Raw genomic sequence first — 16269 nt, 5'->3', positions numbered from 1 at the left:
TTATTTAAATTATACCATCATAATACCAACAAATACTTTATTTTTTTTTTTATATATATCTATAAAAATAATTAAAAACAAAGTTTTATGATTATCAATCAATCAATCAATCAATTAATAACATTTTTCATTATTTCAACACATTAATAAAATAAAATTAAATGAATGACAAAATTAGTATAAAATTTACAGCATTTAACTCTTTTTAATGAAAAATAAAGATAAATTTTCGCAACAGTTTACGGTTGATATTTCGAAAGCTTATTGTTCGAGCGTAAATAAAAAGTTTAAAAAGCTTTAATTCCTCCCCCTCCCTCCCTTGCTCCCTACAACACCCGGGTTGGTTTCTTACATACTAATCGCTTAAGTGCTCTCGAGCTTCTTTCCCTTTAAGCGCAACCCCGGGTGGAAAATGAAAAAAAAATGAAAAAAAAGTGCTTGAGTTAGACAAAGAGCAAAAAAAAAAGAATCTCAAATGGAAATGCAGGAGAAAGTATTGTGAGTAACACAAAAAAATGTTTAGTTAAACCCAACAAAAGCAGTACACTCGTCATTCGTTTGACCCCAGTGCCAGCAGTCCATTCAAGTGGCTTTTGTTAAAGACGCTCACAGAAGATGGCGCTCGAGGAATTTGTCACATCAGCCCCCCAAGTCGAAAGTGGAAAGTAGAAAGTGGAAATGTAGAGTATAGAGTATGGAGAGAACAACCAAGTGAGACATGACCAAGTGAATGTGAATAAGTACACTCACTTTAAAAGGGCAAAAAATAAAAATTGTTCCGTCGTACGATTAGTTTTATTAGAAAATTTTAAATTAATTAAATAATTTCATATTTTTTATGTGTATATTCGAAAATGATTATTTAAATCGGTAAATAATATAAATACTATATTTTATTTTAAATTCAAACCCGTATTTTTAAGTATTTCATGTTATCTAAAAAAAAAGATTTATTCATTTGTTTAATTTTATTTATGGCTGTAAATTTCCCAGCCTAGGTATTGCAATAGCAGTCTAAACAATTTTTTTTGCTCCTTTATATTTTAGTTATTTTCTAGATTTAGAATAGAAAATGAATTTTTAATGGTAATTTTTTGAATATTTTCTTAAATAGTTTTTAATCTGCTTATGGTCATAAATTTGATACCTGGGTTATATTACTTTGGGTTTTTACTTTTGGTAAATTTTGTATTTTTAATCTTTTTATTGCTAACTAAGTTTAGACATATTTTTGTAAACGTATCGCCCATCCAGGTAAAAATCTTAGCATCCGTATTCCCTTTCCTGCTTATTTTTCCAAACTGCATAGCTGGCAATTATCCCGCCTCCAAATTATTTCCTGGTCAACTATTCGTTGCCAAATATTCCTACCCCTAATTTATTCTACTTGTAATTGTAACGCCTAGTTTTTACTCTCCTTGTAATAATTTTTGTATTTTCTCTAAGTTAGTTATTCTTACATACTTTGTAGCGCACAGTCGCATTTCTTTACTTTAAATAAATTAAAGTTAAACTCAACCTCATGGTTTTTACTTAGTGCAACATCTATTATTAGTCTTGCATTTATTAATTGTGAACTAAACGTTTTATTCACAATTTATTTGAGTAACTCATTTACTTGGTATAAAATATAAGCTTTAATTTTATACGTAAAATTTTATATACTTGCGGTAAACCAATCGCGAGTCAAAACAAAAATAACAAAAACTTTTTTTCTATATTTTTTCATCAATTTCAAATCTTTGTAGGAAAATGAAAATATATATTTTATAATAAATAATAATTATTAGTTTAAGGTAACAAAGATCAAGACAATGGAGGTTATAAATTAAAGGTGACAAATGTCGTATCGGTAGACACATGCGACTAATATTGGAGTGGGTGAGATGTAAGAAAGAGAGAGATAGATTAAGTAACACAAAGCATCCTTTGGTGTGGCTATTTATGAATGCCCCGCGATCCGCGATAACTCAAGGGTTTTTTGGTTTTTTTTTTTTATTTTAGCACAATAGTGTAATAGTATATGTTTTAGTTACACTATAGGTATATCATACCCAAGTGTACTAGCTCACAGGTCATACATTTTATTTTCTGTTAGGTTGATGCTCTCTTTTGGCTTTGGAATTCTTTAGACACTGCCACTGCCGCCTGCTGCTGCTACTGCTATTATAACCTATTCATTTCTTGTCTGTGTAAAACGTTTTTCAGTTTATCTTTTTCTCTTTCACTCTTCCACCACGTACATATATTCTCTAACCACCAAGTTGCATTTCTTCTGTCAAAGACAGATGAATGTAAAACGCGGAATATAATTTTGTTTTACATAACGATGTATATAATCTTTAACAAGCAGAATAGAAATGAAAAATGAAAAAAGTTTTAAAGATTTTTTAGCATAACTTTAAACGTTTAATTCAATATACTTAAATATTTATAGAGTTAAAAATAAAAAATAAAAAATAATTAAGAAAAAAAAAGATATATTTTCTGACAGGGATGTAGTATATTTAGTATATTTGTATATTATAGAATCCTAGCCCCTTCCCTATAAGTATTTCCGATGCCAGAAGTTTAACTCACTGCTCTGACTTACCACCGATTTATGTTTAAATTGTTAAAATAGTTTCTCAACCCTTGCTACCGCAAAATATTTGGTTCGCTCGACCACTGTTTATTGCATACCAATAAGCCAGACCAATTCCACACTAATTCCACTTACAAACTATATTTGATCCTTATTATATATTATCCGCATCTAATGTATACATCTCGACACATTTAACTATTTAAAAATAATAATAATAATCTAAATAAAAAAATTCATTTAATAATTAAATAGATATCGAGTATATAAGAGAGATAATAAATTGATAATGTTGGTAACAATTTGTGATGTTGCCTATAAAAGCATAAAAGCGATACTACTCATCAACATCAGCACCAGCAGCACCAACAGCACCAGCAAAAATTAAATAAAAATAAAATATACCGGGCTGACAATGTTCCCGTTAATTATTTACGACATTAAATACTTGTATAGATATATTTAATACATTAGATCATTTATCATAGCTTCACTGTCCAATTTATTGTGTAATTAATTTGCTTTTTATGTGTTTTTTTATGCTTTTCTCTACTCAACAACGAGTCAATAAATAAATAAATTAATTAAATCGAAATAATGTATAAAACATTGAATTGAAAAAATTGAAAAATTGAAAAAAAAAAAACAAATATCACTATATTACAATATTGTTATTATTTATAACAAAAAATGATAAAATAAATTCGGGCGTGGTAGTCTGTTGGTATTATGAATAAAAAATAGATATGCTTTTTCGTTAATTAATACAATTTTAATTTCTAAATATTAATTAAAAAAATTTTTTTAATAAACATCAAAGAAAGTTGCTTTGGTATATATGACGGATTATCTTCAGACAATGTGGAACTTAATAAAGCCCTGAGTTTAATTAAATAAATGGATAAAATGAAATGTCATATTCTATATATGATATTTGTTATATTTTTTTAAACTATATATACTCTTATTGTATTTAAATAAATTTTCTAAATTCAAATTTTATATACTTACTATCTGTACCTATAATTAATAGTAAACAAAATTTATTATATTATTGTTATTATTATTATTATTATTATTATTTTATTTCGATTTTCACTTGTATACCGTTCTTGGTTTTTACAAGGCTGGGTAGATGGTACCCTCGCGGTTTTGATAATGCCGTAAAAATACCGTAATTTTTCGGCATTTATGCTCATGCCGTATATTTACCGTTATAATTCGGTAATAATGCGGTTAAACTATAGTTGTTTTGGCCAGTTTTTATACTGTAGTTATCCAGTATATATACTGCACTTATGCTGTACAGTTACCAAAAATATACTATACAATTACCGCATTAATGCCCAAATTTTACCCAAAAAATTCCAAATAATTACCGTAATAATACAGTAATTTTGCCGAATATTTTCTGACATAATGGACAATTATTAAAGATTTAGTTTTATTTTTAGTTCACTTCTATGTTAGAAATGAATAAAATGAAAAATTTCAAATTTTGCTTTTTATTCTCCATCGCTACTTTGCAAAAACAAATACTGTTTTTGAATAAAAAATATGTAGAATATTATTTTTTAATTAGGTATTTAGCGGTAATTAATATAAAATAATACATATGTTAAGTAAATATATTCTAATTTTAATTTAAATTTTTAATTTCTCACTTAGAAAATTGCAAATTTTCTAAAATCGAAAAGTTATATTGTTTCACATATATAATTATATTATTTAATTTTAAATATGCTTATCGTAAGATGGACGGTGTGGCTTAATGTATATAGAATAAGCAAAAAAACAATATGATATAGACCGGGTAGCTCAAATGGTAGAGTAGCCGACATGTCCCGAGGAGGTTCTGGGTTCGAATCCCAGTCCGAGCGTTATTTAATTTGACACCATTTTTTAAATATGGTTTTAATACAGTCATTTTACCGCCTTATTACCGTAAATATGCCTCATTTTCAGCGTAAATGTATCGCATTTTTACGGTAAATGTTCCGTAATTTTTCGATCAAAAAACTGACCAAAACAACCGAAAAAATGCTGAAAAAATACCGCATTAATACTGTATAATTGCGACATTTTTTCGGCATTTACAAAACCGCTAGGGTACACGCATAAAAATGATTTTGTTGAAATAACAAAAGACGGGATAACTGAAAAATATGTTCTGGTAACAAATGAGTTTAGTTATAGTAACAAATCCATTAATCGCATTAACAAAATGTTTCAAGTTGTACTGACAAACCAGTCTGTTAAATGACCAAATCAATTTGTTAACAATATTGTCCTAACGAAATCATTTTATTGCAATAACAAAACTAATTTGTTGCTAAAATATTTTCCAAATCAGATATCACTGATTATAGCATATTTTTAAATTATGGATTATTATAAAATTTAATGTAAATTTATTTGTTATTTTAATAGAATAATTTTACTGTTTCAACAAAAAAATTTGTTATACTAACTAAATTATTTTGGCGAATCTACTTAAAGATTTTGCTATAGTAACCAAATTGTTTTGTTGTTATAACAAATCAATAACTTTTAACATATAATTTGTTATCCCTATGCTAACAAATGCATTTTTTACTAGAACATATCTTAGGTTATTTTAACAAAATTTTTTTCTGCGTGTAGCTGTCGCATTCCGCGAGTGCGCCACCGTCCTGTGTTTTTATACTGTCCTTGTTTATTCAACGCTTTTTTGGACCCCAGCACATCCTCTTTTCACTCCTGTATTTTCACTACATAATCAACCTTATTTTTCGCACATTTGTATACTCAACTCTTTATTATTATCACGCGGCTGTGGACCGACTTGTGCTTTCTGTACTGTATTTACCCTAATCCTCACCCCTTTCTATCGGTTGTTGGAATAGTGGCGATGGGGAAACCACAGAGAAAACCCATGCCAGTACAGCTCGGCTACCGGAGCGACCCCCGACGGTTGGTGTTGGAACTATTCGAACAACCGTCGGGGCTCGAACCCTCGCTTCACGGCATGATGTGCGAGCGAACTAACGGGATAATGACTTAACCCGCACGGCCATCATGCCGCTCTTATTATTATTATTATTATTATTATTATTATTATTATTATTATTATTATTATTATTATCGATAAACAACAAATACAAGATATAATAATAATATGTTGAATATAAATGATATAAAGACAATCGTAGGTATTTTGATTAAAATTTTCATGGAGGTTGTCTGTGTATTACGTTAAATTAATTTAATGTAATGTAAATACTTGACAACTTTAAATGACATTCCGAAGAGGGTTTCAAGAAGCAGTACCAGTACCAGTACCATCATCGGAACATCGGAAGCTCAAGCTGAATAGACGACGCAATAGTAAGTACGCAGATGAATAACGACAAAGTTTCAAAACTTTATACACGTCAAGAAATAATTAAATATCGAATTAGCATTCTTACTTTATTACTTAATCTATATTGTATATTGTTTTTTCAATTTCTTTAATTTTTTTATCATCTAATTATTGTTGATCTCACAAAACCGCGACCCAGTGTTTACTATTTCCATTTGTTTCATATATAAAAAGTTATAGTATTAGGAATTAGAAAGATAAAAGATAAAAGATAAAAGATAAAAGCTCGGATCTATACATCAGTTTAGTATAGTAGATTTAAACTGACAAATAGTCCTCTTTCTCTTGAAATTCCGATTCCCATTTCCCTTCCCCTTCCCATTTCCTTTTCAAATACACTGATAAAATTGAATGGATAAGATCAATACTCTGCAATAAGATCAATAAAAACAAAAGAGATCTCTTCTTGACAGTTAATGTAATTAAATTCTATTTTTTATTCAGTTTCAATCTTTTTCCTCTAATTATATATTATGAAAAAATACTAATTTCATTTAAATCAAATTAATTGTAATTATCATTCAACTAATTAAATTCGCGAGGTTATTTTTATATTTTAATTAAATTATAATTGATTTTTATTGGCAAACACAAGTGATTTAATTTTTTTTTTTTTAAACATTATTTATAAATATTTTTTTAGATCCATTTTGATAATTTGGAAATTTTAAAATTTTTACATATAATAAGAAAAAAATATATATATAATATAAAAGTACATATCATCAATTAAAATATTGAATGATTCAAGGTAAAAAAAAAGTGCTGGTTGTTTATCTGTTTAAAGAATAGCCAGAGTAATCAATAAAGTTTTAGGAGTATTAATGTCCAGTTAATATATTAAACGGGTAAGAACGTAAAAAAGTATCCCTATGTATATACGAATAAAAAACCAGACTAGGTAGTAAACTATCTTCGATATACAGTATACAGTTTATAGTTTATAGGATACCTAACTAGGATGTAGCTCAGTGACATAATAAAGTTAGGGATCTATTTGATGGTAAAGTTACCAATAAATTACAACACTAACACTGAGACTAAAAAGAAAAAGAAAAAGATTTATAAAATCATTCTCATTTTATTTTCTCGAGATTTTTTAATTTTTGTATGTGTGTCGAGGGAAAAAAAAAAGGGATCGATAGAGAAAGGGATTATTCTACAAGAGTATATATATATAATATAATAGATAATAGAAAGTTGTTCTGAGATATAGAATAGAATAAAGAAAATTCGATGTAAACGTTACTTTTTTCAAGAGATTAAAGAGCAAAGGATTTAAAATTGAAAGAGGGTGAGCTTTGTAAGGGCAAAGCCAAAAGCTTTATTTTATTTTTCTATTATATTCTCAAACGGACAGCAAAGTATTAAGTATAGCCAATGGTAACGAGAGTAACGAGTGACATTGCTCTTCACAGTTTAATTTTAGTTTTTTGTTCGTTCACTTTAACCCTCGTTGGATGGCTAATAGCCAACCAGTGTATCTTGCCAATCGTCGATCTTCAGAGAATATATATATATATATATATATATATAATACAGCCCTCGGCTGTAAATTTCCGTTTTCCATGATCCGTCTAGTTCAACAGTTATGTTGGCTGGGTGACTGGCTGACTGGCTGACTGGTTGGCATTGTCGTCTTGTCGTCATCTTAGTTCAAAATTCATGTTAGATTGTTAGATTGTTAGACTGTTAGACTGTTAGACTGTTAGACGAGCCCTTAGACTTTGATACAGTCACTGCAATTCAGAGTAACCCTTAGGCATTCAAACTTGTCTTATAGTCTTACAGTCCTTTTAGCTTTCAGTCGTTATATATATATATATATTTGTCAAAGGATTATTCAATGTCAACCCTCTCCATTTCTCTCTTCTTTTATTATTTTTTTTTTCTTGAATACTTTCAGAGATAAATAACTAATATTTTTAGTAAAATAAAAATTAACGAGAAAACAGCTCTAAAGAAGTGACTTTAGTCTAAGGGCAAGTGACTTACTATCACTCTATCTATGTCTTTTTTTTTAATATGCAGCATACATATTTATTATTATTTGTTTTATTCCAAGAGTGAGGGAAGAAGAAAAATATCCATAATGGTTATTCTTAAAGAAACGAGTACTTGAAGAGAAAAAGATAAAAATAGGAAAAAGCATCTACGAGGATGATCCTCTGAGAGATTTCGATATCTTTATGTCTTGAGACACATATAATATCTAATCTCTATTCTCTATTCTCTATCTTGTTACAGTAACATTTTACCGATGGCTTTTTCTTATAACTTATATAACTATCTTTTTCTTTTTCCTTTTTTCCCCGGCTCTTTTTTCTACTCGGTATTTTAAATTTTAAATAATTTTAATAGATATATATTTTAGATAAAGCTTTCAGTACTTGGAGATATGATTTTAATAATATTCGTTTTGTTTAAAATTGTATCAAAGATGAATAGTTGTTATTCATCCGATTTTTCTTGATTTTCTTGATTTTCTTGACTCTCTTAATTCTCTTGCAATTCACGACTATGAAAACTAAATTACAGGCGTGCTATTTTCTCAGCTGCCTCGAGTTGTCGTGACTGCTCGCTTAAGGATTGACGGTTTGCGTGATACCAATTTTATTGAGTGTGTATACTGTATACACATACACACACAACTAAATTAATTCTATATATTTATAAGAGTTATATGTAATAATTAAAAATAATGTTAGAGTGTGTTAAATCTTTTATAAAGTAACTTTAGACATGCTATTACTTTATATATCAACTCGATGAGTTTATTATTTATTTTTTTATTTTTCAAGTGCTCTTTTGACAGTTATTATTTAATTTAATAAATTACAAAACAAATTTTAAATAATTTTAGAGTATTGACATAAATTAAAAAAAAAAAAAAAAAAAAAAAAAAAAATCAAAAGATAAAAGAGTGAATAAAGAGAAAAAATAGCTTTTAGCTCGCGTTTCAGCGTTTCAGCATTTCAGCGTTTCAGCGTTTCAGGGCTTCAGCCATTCAACAAATATTTTATTTCAGATAAACCATTTAATATTTATTCCAACGAATTCGAATTCAAATTCAATCATTTTGAGCAGTCTCTTGTTTTATTGATAACCCATATGGTCAATTTTATTTTTTTTTAAAAACCAATGAATTACTTTTTATATTTTTTTTTATCCCTCTACAATATCAATACCGGTTACCTGACTGAAAATAATCCCTCTGATATATGTCAGAGCCGAGTAATTATAGAAGGATGGAGAATAGAAGCCTATATAGTACTTTATTCTCTCTACACATTAAATGCCACGACCTATATATATATATATACACTATTATATGTATTAACTCTCCTAGACCCAAATAAATATAACAAAAATAAAATCAAAAAAATTTACTTTTTATTCTCGATTAAAACAAAACAAAAACTAAAACTAAAAAGCGCTCTTTCACTATTGAAATGATTTTTCAAAAACAACTTTCCTCTAAAATTTCCATTTTATCATATTATTATTATTTTTAGATTTTATATAGATTTTCATTGGTTGTTTTATTTTATTTGCCCAGCGAGGTTGAACACACGGCGAATAGGCTAGAGACAAACGCCTAGCCTGACAGGGGATTCAAGTGATTAGTCGTCGAGTGTTTTCTCACTCGATTCAATCCTATCTCATTTTTTTTCCCTTTTTTTTTTTCAACTCTTTTTGTCTTTTTTCTTTTACCTCTTTCACAAGTTGTGGCACCGTCGCGCGACATCCATTGTCCAGGAGTCCGCTTATCATCGATTAAAAGCTCGCGACTTCAAAATAAAATTCTAACAAAATCTGTTGCTGAAACTAATGAAATTTTTTTAGTCATCTTTCTTTTTTCTCTTTTATTTTTATTTATTTATCTATTTTTTTTTTTAATAAAACAAAATAATTATTGAGGTATTCAGAGGAAAAACAGCCACAGGAAATTCTCGATAATCGATTCGTCAATTTTCCCGTCATTTTTATCGAGTATTAAATTTATAACATATGTCCTACTTTTTTTTTTATTAAAAAAAATTTTAATAAGAAACTATATTAATTTTTTTTTCATTTATTCGGTTGAAATTATTATGGAGTTACAAGAAAAAAAAAATATCTACCGCAAACTTATATTGCCTAGCATTAAGTACTTTCGATTAAATTTCTTTAAATATATAGTTTTTTTTTTTTTATTTTTCGAAGAATCTAGGTTGTGCAAAAAAAAAAAAAACAAATAATCAAATTCTTGTGATGAATAAGACATTAAAAAAAGGATGGTTTTAGTAAATTTTTAAATATGTTATATAAAGAAGCTTTCAGAGAAAACGAACCTGTGTGAAAGGTTTTTATCCAGATTTAATTGGAGTAATTTTTAAAACAGTTATATATAAGATTACATAAGTACAGATTGTATATAATCATAAATATTTATAAAGAGTAAGAAAGGAAATTCAAACAGCAAACAAGCTTATAGATCCGCGAGTGAGCCCGCGCTGGGCTCTAAAATCCACTCAAAAGATAATAACGATAATGATTATATGGATTCGGGAGTAAAGCGAGTAGAGAGAGTATTTTAATCTTTGGGTTTTTGGATCTTGTTGTCTCGCTGTACCGCCTTTACTCTAGCTGAAGAAGATCAAGAAGAAGAAGAAGAAGAAGAAGAAGAAGAAGAGGTATAGAGGCAAAGTGGATATGAATACTGGGGGTAGGTATTTTTAAAGCATATCCACCGTGGTTCGTTTAAACCCAAAACAACATTGTACATGGTATATGCGGTTTGTAATTCTGTTATCTTTACATGAGCACGTACACTCTCACGTATCACGTGCGACAGTGTTGTTGCGGGCTTGTCTAAATCCTCTACTCCTCTACTCCACTATTCTACTACTTCACTCGAGCTATACTTGCACCTACAACCTACAACCTACAACCTACCACCTACAACCTACAACCTACAACCTATAACCTACTGGTTTTCTTATTTTATATATCCCTGTACTGTATAAGCTATTCCTTGGGCTGTTTTAGTTGCTGCTGCCGTTGTTGTTGTTGTTGTTGTTGTTGTTGTTATTGCCGTCGTCGTCATCGTCTCTATACCTCTACCTACGATGGCTCCACCTTTTACTACAGCATATGTCTGCCTGATCCGACGCTATACTACTCGTACACACCGATGTTACAAACAGTTGTTCCTATTTATGCGAATACCATCCAAACTGAAATTTGTTTCTGCATTTATTACCATTTACTGAATATATATATATATTTTATCACATGATATATACAGATTCTAGAAAACAATTAAAACTTGAGTAGTATAAAATATAAATATAATGAATTAAAATTTTTTACTCAGTTATATTAGATGTATATATATACTACTTAAATTTATTTTTATCACACATAAATGATAATAATAATAATAAAAGTTAAAAATTCAATTTAACAAAATTGGTATCAGACACGTAACGCTAGAGGCTGTTTTTATGGCACACGATGTGCATTCCTTACTTGCGGTATTTCAATTTTGACGACTCGTCGAGTGTAGAGTCAAATCGATTGAACCAAACTCAACCGGTTTTATATACATATATATACATACGTTTTATTTTTATTCTTAACTTTTAGCTTATTTTTATTTTCGCAGTTTATGCTCAATTTTATTTCATTTGTTTGTAAACAAGTTCAAACAACACTGATGATAGCAATTGATTTAATGGATTTAGTGATGATTATCGATATCCACAGAGGAAAAAGCATTACTGTAAAACACTGCCTGAAATAATGATAATAATAATAATAATAATATGAATTTTATAGGTAGGTCGATGGTAGAAAAGTGGGAATGCGGGTGACAACCGATTGGCATATGTATTTTAAAATTCGATTAGTTATACTTGACTGATTCCACAATGTTTCAAAAGAAAATTCCATTGGCATTGCGACTACTACTGTATTACAACAACTATCTATGTGTCGGAGGAGATATTTCTGGTTTTATGGATTACATGTGGGTACAAATATCTGTACAGAGAATATGTATATAAATTGTATTCTTTTCTCCAGGGAGAGATATAACGCCGGGTGGTAAAAAAAAAAAAAAATAAACATATATAAATGACAATGCTCCATTTCTCTCACGCTTGGCGCTGCCAAGTGCCAAACGTGTTGTGGTTACAAATATAATCATTTTTATTTATATTTTAATTATTATCATTATCGAATTTATAATTTTAACCGATAATATTACTGAAATTTTACCTAAAATCTGATATCTAAAAATATTACTCCATTAATTATATTAATTATTGAATGCTTTAAAATAAAAATTTTATGAAAATAGTAAGAATGACATGATAATGACGGCGAAAAAGTTAAAAAAAGTTCAAAAAAAAAAAACGAATACTCTGATCGATGAATTTTTTTATCTCAAATATTTGTTAAGCCGCAAAATTCAATTACAGTAACATTTTTTTTTTTTTTTTTTTTTTTTTTTTTATGATGAATAAAAATAAAGAATAACCACAGGTACGTTATCCTAACGATTGAATGGTATTGAGTGATCCGTAGCCATTTATGAGAGACTAAAATACTTTTATTTTTTATTTTTTATTTTTAACTGTAGTCAGCATTTTTTCTCTATCTAGCTTTGTACCTCGTTCGATTGCACGCCCATGGAAATGTCACGTAGGTCTGAATTGAATTGCATTCGATCGTTCAAGTACACGAATGCCCAAAATAATATAAAAAGTAAAACCAAGTGAAAAGGAAAATACAATAAAAAAATAACCAAACGTGTCTGACACTTTGTATCTATACTGTCATGATCCAACTTACATAAATATATATATATATACTGATATTTTGTTCAATTCAGAGTAGAACAAATCAAAGCTATATCAGCCATCAATCATTTATTTTTAATTACGCCTTGTTATTATTGTTGGTGGTTTATATAATTATCCCTAAACGATAATTGACTTTATCAGTAAACAATAAAAGTGCCGCGTAAAAAGCAAAATGTATATATTGATTTTATCTCAACATTGGTAATAATATTTTTTTATTATTGTTTTTTCTTTCATTTTAATTTCCATTATTAAAATACTTTCTTTTTTTTTTGTTTGGTTAAATTTTGAATGCATGTATAACTATTGAGTAATAAAACAAAACGAATAATAAAAATAAAGTAGAGTAGATCTGCAGAGCCCGCTGAAAAATAAAGAACGAGGTAAGTGGATGGATGGATGGATAGATGGATGAAATAATAAGAATAAAATGCCGTTGAGGATACATTCCCGGTCTGTGAATTGAGAACGCTCTTGGTTATTGGTAATTCTTTGGTAATAATATATAATAGTACAGATGATTCTCTTGGTTGGTATACTCGTCAAATCATCTCGCCTAGTTATATTTTTTACAATAATAATAATACCTCTCGCAAGAAATTGAAACGCGTGGGTCTATTAAACGGACGAAACGGAAAGGAAAAGGAAAAAGGAAAAAGGAAGGAAAGAAAAGGAAAAGTACCCATCAGTTGCTTCAGGAAAGTCATTTCCTTTATTACATATACATTTACATTTTTATGTATATATATATATATCGATATTATTTATCTGAATATCGATTTTTTTCACTATAAAAAAACATTATATATTGAAAATTTTTTCATTGTCAATAATATAACTTTTACAATAATAGAAAAAAAAAAAAAAAAAAAAAAAAAAACTAATAATACTCAGTTTAAACTAAACAGTAGAATGTTGGAAAGCTTTTTTTTTAAAACAAATATCATATACTTTTAGATAAAAAATATAAAATTTTCATAATACGGCTTCAAAACTTTAAGTAATAAATTTTTAAATCCGTAGAAATACTCTTATATAAATACTTGTTGACATTGCGTGGGGGAAAAGTAGCTTAAAAAAAATATATGTATATAAATTTATAAAAGTATATGCTTTTTTTTTAACGATATCAATGGATTTAAAATAAAATTTAACAACTCGCGGGTTTTTTTTTTTTACTTAAAAACAAAAATTATATTGAGTTTTATTTTTTGAATATACATATGTTAATAGGGTGTGTATATATTTGATGTTATTTTTTTTATTATGTAGATATAAAGAGATAGTGAAAAAAAAATAAAATTATAAAAAACAGCAGATTCATCGCGAGGTATAGATCGAGTTCACATTGAAATTTCCGTTAGAAGAGTCGAGTATTTTTATTTGTCTATTTATGTCTCCCAGCGGATGACACCTAGATGGCTGTTCTATGCTCTTATTCTATTTTTCTATTTTTTTTATTTTTTTTTTTTTTCAGTGGATATCTGTAGATATCTGTAGATATGTAGAAGCATGTGAATTCCATATTGCCAAGTTGCCACGTCCCATAAATGGCACCATGTTGATAGATTGTAAATGTCAGATCCAGAGTTATACTGAATATTGAAGCAAATATCCCTGTCCAATCGTCAAAGTTGATTTTGTTTTATTTGTATTTTTTCCTATCTTTGATAAAATTTATCATCATATCTTTCTGTTTTGGTATAGACGAAAAAAAAAAAAAAAAAAAAAAACATACGATATCACATATGAATAGTAAACATCTTTTCATCGTGTATATGATAATAAATACAATTTACGATTGTTGGGACTCATAAATCATAAACGAAATACGTTGTATTAATCCAACTGGGACTAATGTCCCTCCTGGCTCTAGTTTTGGCTTCTCCAGCTCTTCTAGCTCCTCTTGAACGAGCTCGAGAGCTTTCGGATATATTCACCAACTGGCAATCTGGAACCTGCAACCTGCAATTCTTGTTTTCACTCTACATATACATACATCCATACTCGATGAGATAGGATTACTATTTTGCCATTCTAGCCACACATTAAGGCATCAGTTTCTCGCTCGAATAAACTCATTGATTTTCTCTCAACTCTCTCTCTCTCTCTCTATATATATACATATATACAAACATACTGAATCATTTTTGCCACCATCAGATTATTATTATTATTATTATTATTATTATTATTATTATTATTATAAACGTTTGTCATCGTCGATGCTCATTCACTCTGGTGATGCTCTAAACACTTTGATAGACGCATATAAACCCCTAATACCGATAATAAACTTGGATCATTTTAGAAGCTTATATTAATTCATGGAACTATCAAAATGATATAATTTAAATATTTATTCTTCAAGATTAAAGTTGTCACTGTACGATGATAAAATAAAATAAAAAAAAAATTTTTTTTTAATGAAATACAAATATATATAGGAGAAAAAATGAAAGTAATAAAATATAAAAATTAGCATATACAGACGGTAAATCAGAATAGTCAACAAAGTCGATTATTATATTACTGAGACAACAAACTCTAATAAGATAATTTTATTTGTCATATTTTTCGAATTAAAATTAACAAAAAAAACAAAAAAAAACAAAAAAAATAAAAAATAAAAGTAATGTAATATAGAAAACCGGGTATCGACATTCGGCGTACAGTAAATCGTATGATTAACGGTCGAGTGCTTTTACTGGCTACTGGCTACTGCTGGATGAAAAATCTATAAATTAATAGCCTCCATATTTCTGTATCTGGAATACACTCGTTATTCTTCGCACTCTCAGTGCTACTGAATCTTTTTTTAACATTACTTTTTTTTTGTTTTTTGTTTTTTAATTATTTTTGTGGATAGTGCAAACTGGAAATTGTTAAGCTAAAGCTTTTAGCCGATACGTAATTTTTTGATGATGACTTAATGACCATCTGTATCAGATGTAAATTATTGTTAAATATTATTATACCGTTAGTCATGATTTATTGAATCCAACTTTAAATAATAAATAATAAATAAGAGTTTGGGGACCGGTATACATTAGATTAGGGCAACACGTGTCTGCTAAAAGTAAAAACAGTAACAAAAAAATTTTAAGGAAGGACCGACTACTGGAGTTTTCAGTTAAAGTAATAATTTAATGGAAATTTAGAGTCCACTGGGATTTAAGACAGTATTAAAAAGTTTTATTTTCATTTTATTTCTTTATTAGTGTTATTTTTTATTATTCAGGTCCATTTGTGCTTAATGTATGGACTAAGTAATTTAGCGATACTCGGTTTTTAAATTCGCTTGGTAATAAAATTTTATTTTTTTTTTATTAACATTATTTTTTAATTTTCTGTTTCTTTTTCGTTAAATATAAATCAACTTTCTTTAGTGATTTATTAAACCAATCCAGCTTAATATTTTATAATATCAG

Source organism: Cotesia glomerata, linkage group LG10, assembly GCF_020080835.1.
Source record: "Cotesia glomerata isolate CgM1 linkage group LG10, MPM_Cglom_v2.3, whole genome shotgun sequence".
Classification (NCBI taxonomy): domain Eukaryota; kingdom Metazoa; phylum Arthropoda; class Insecta; order Hymenoptera; family Braconidae; genus Cotesia; species Cotesia glomerata.
Note: the sequence above shows the minus strand (reverse complement) of the source record.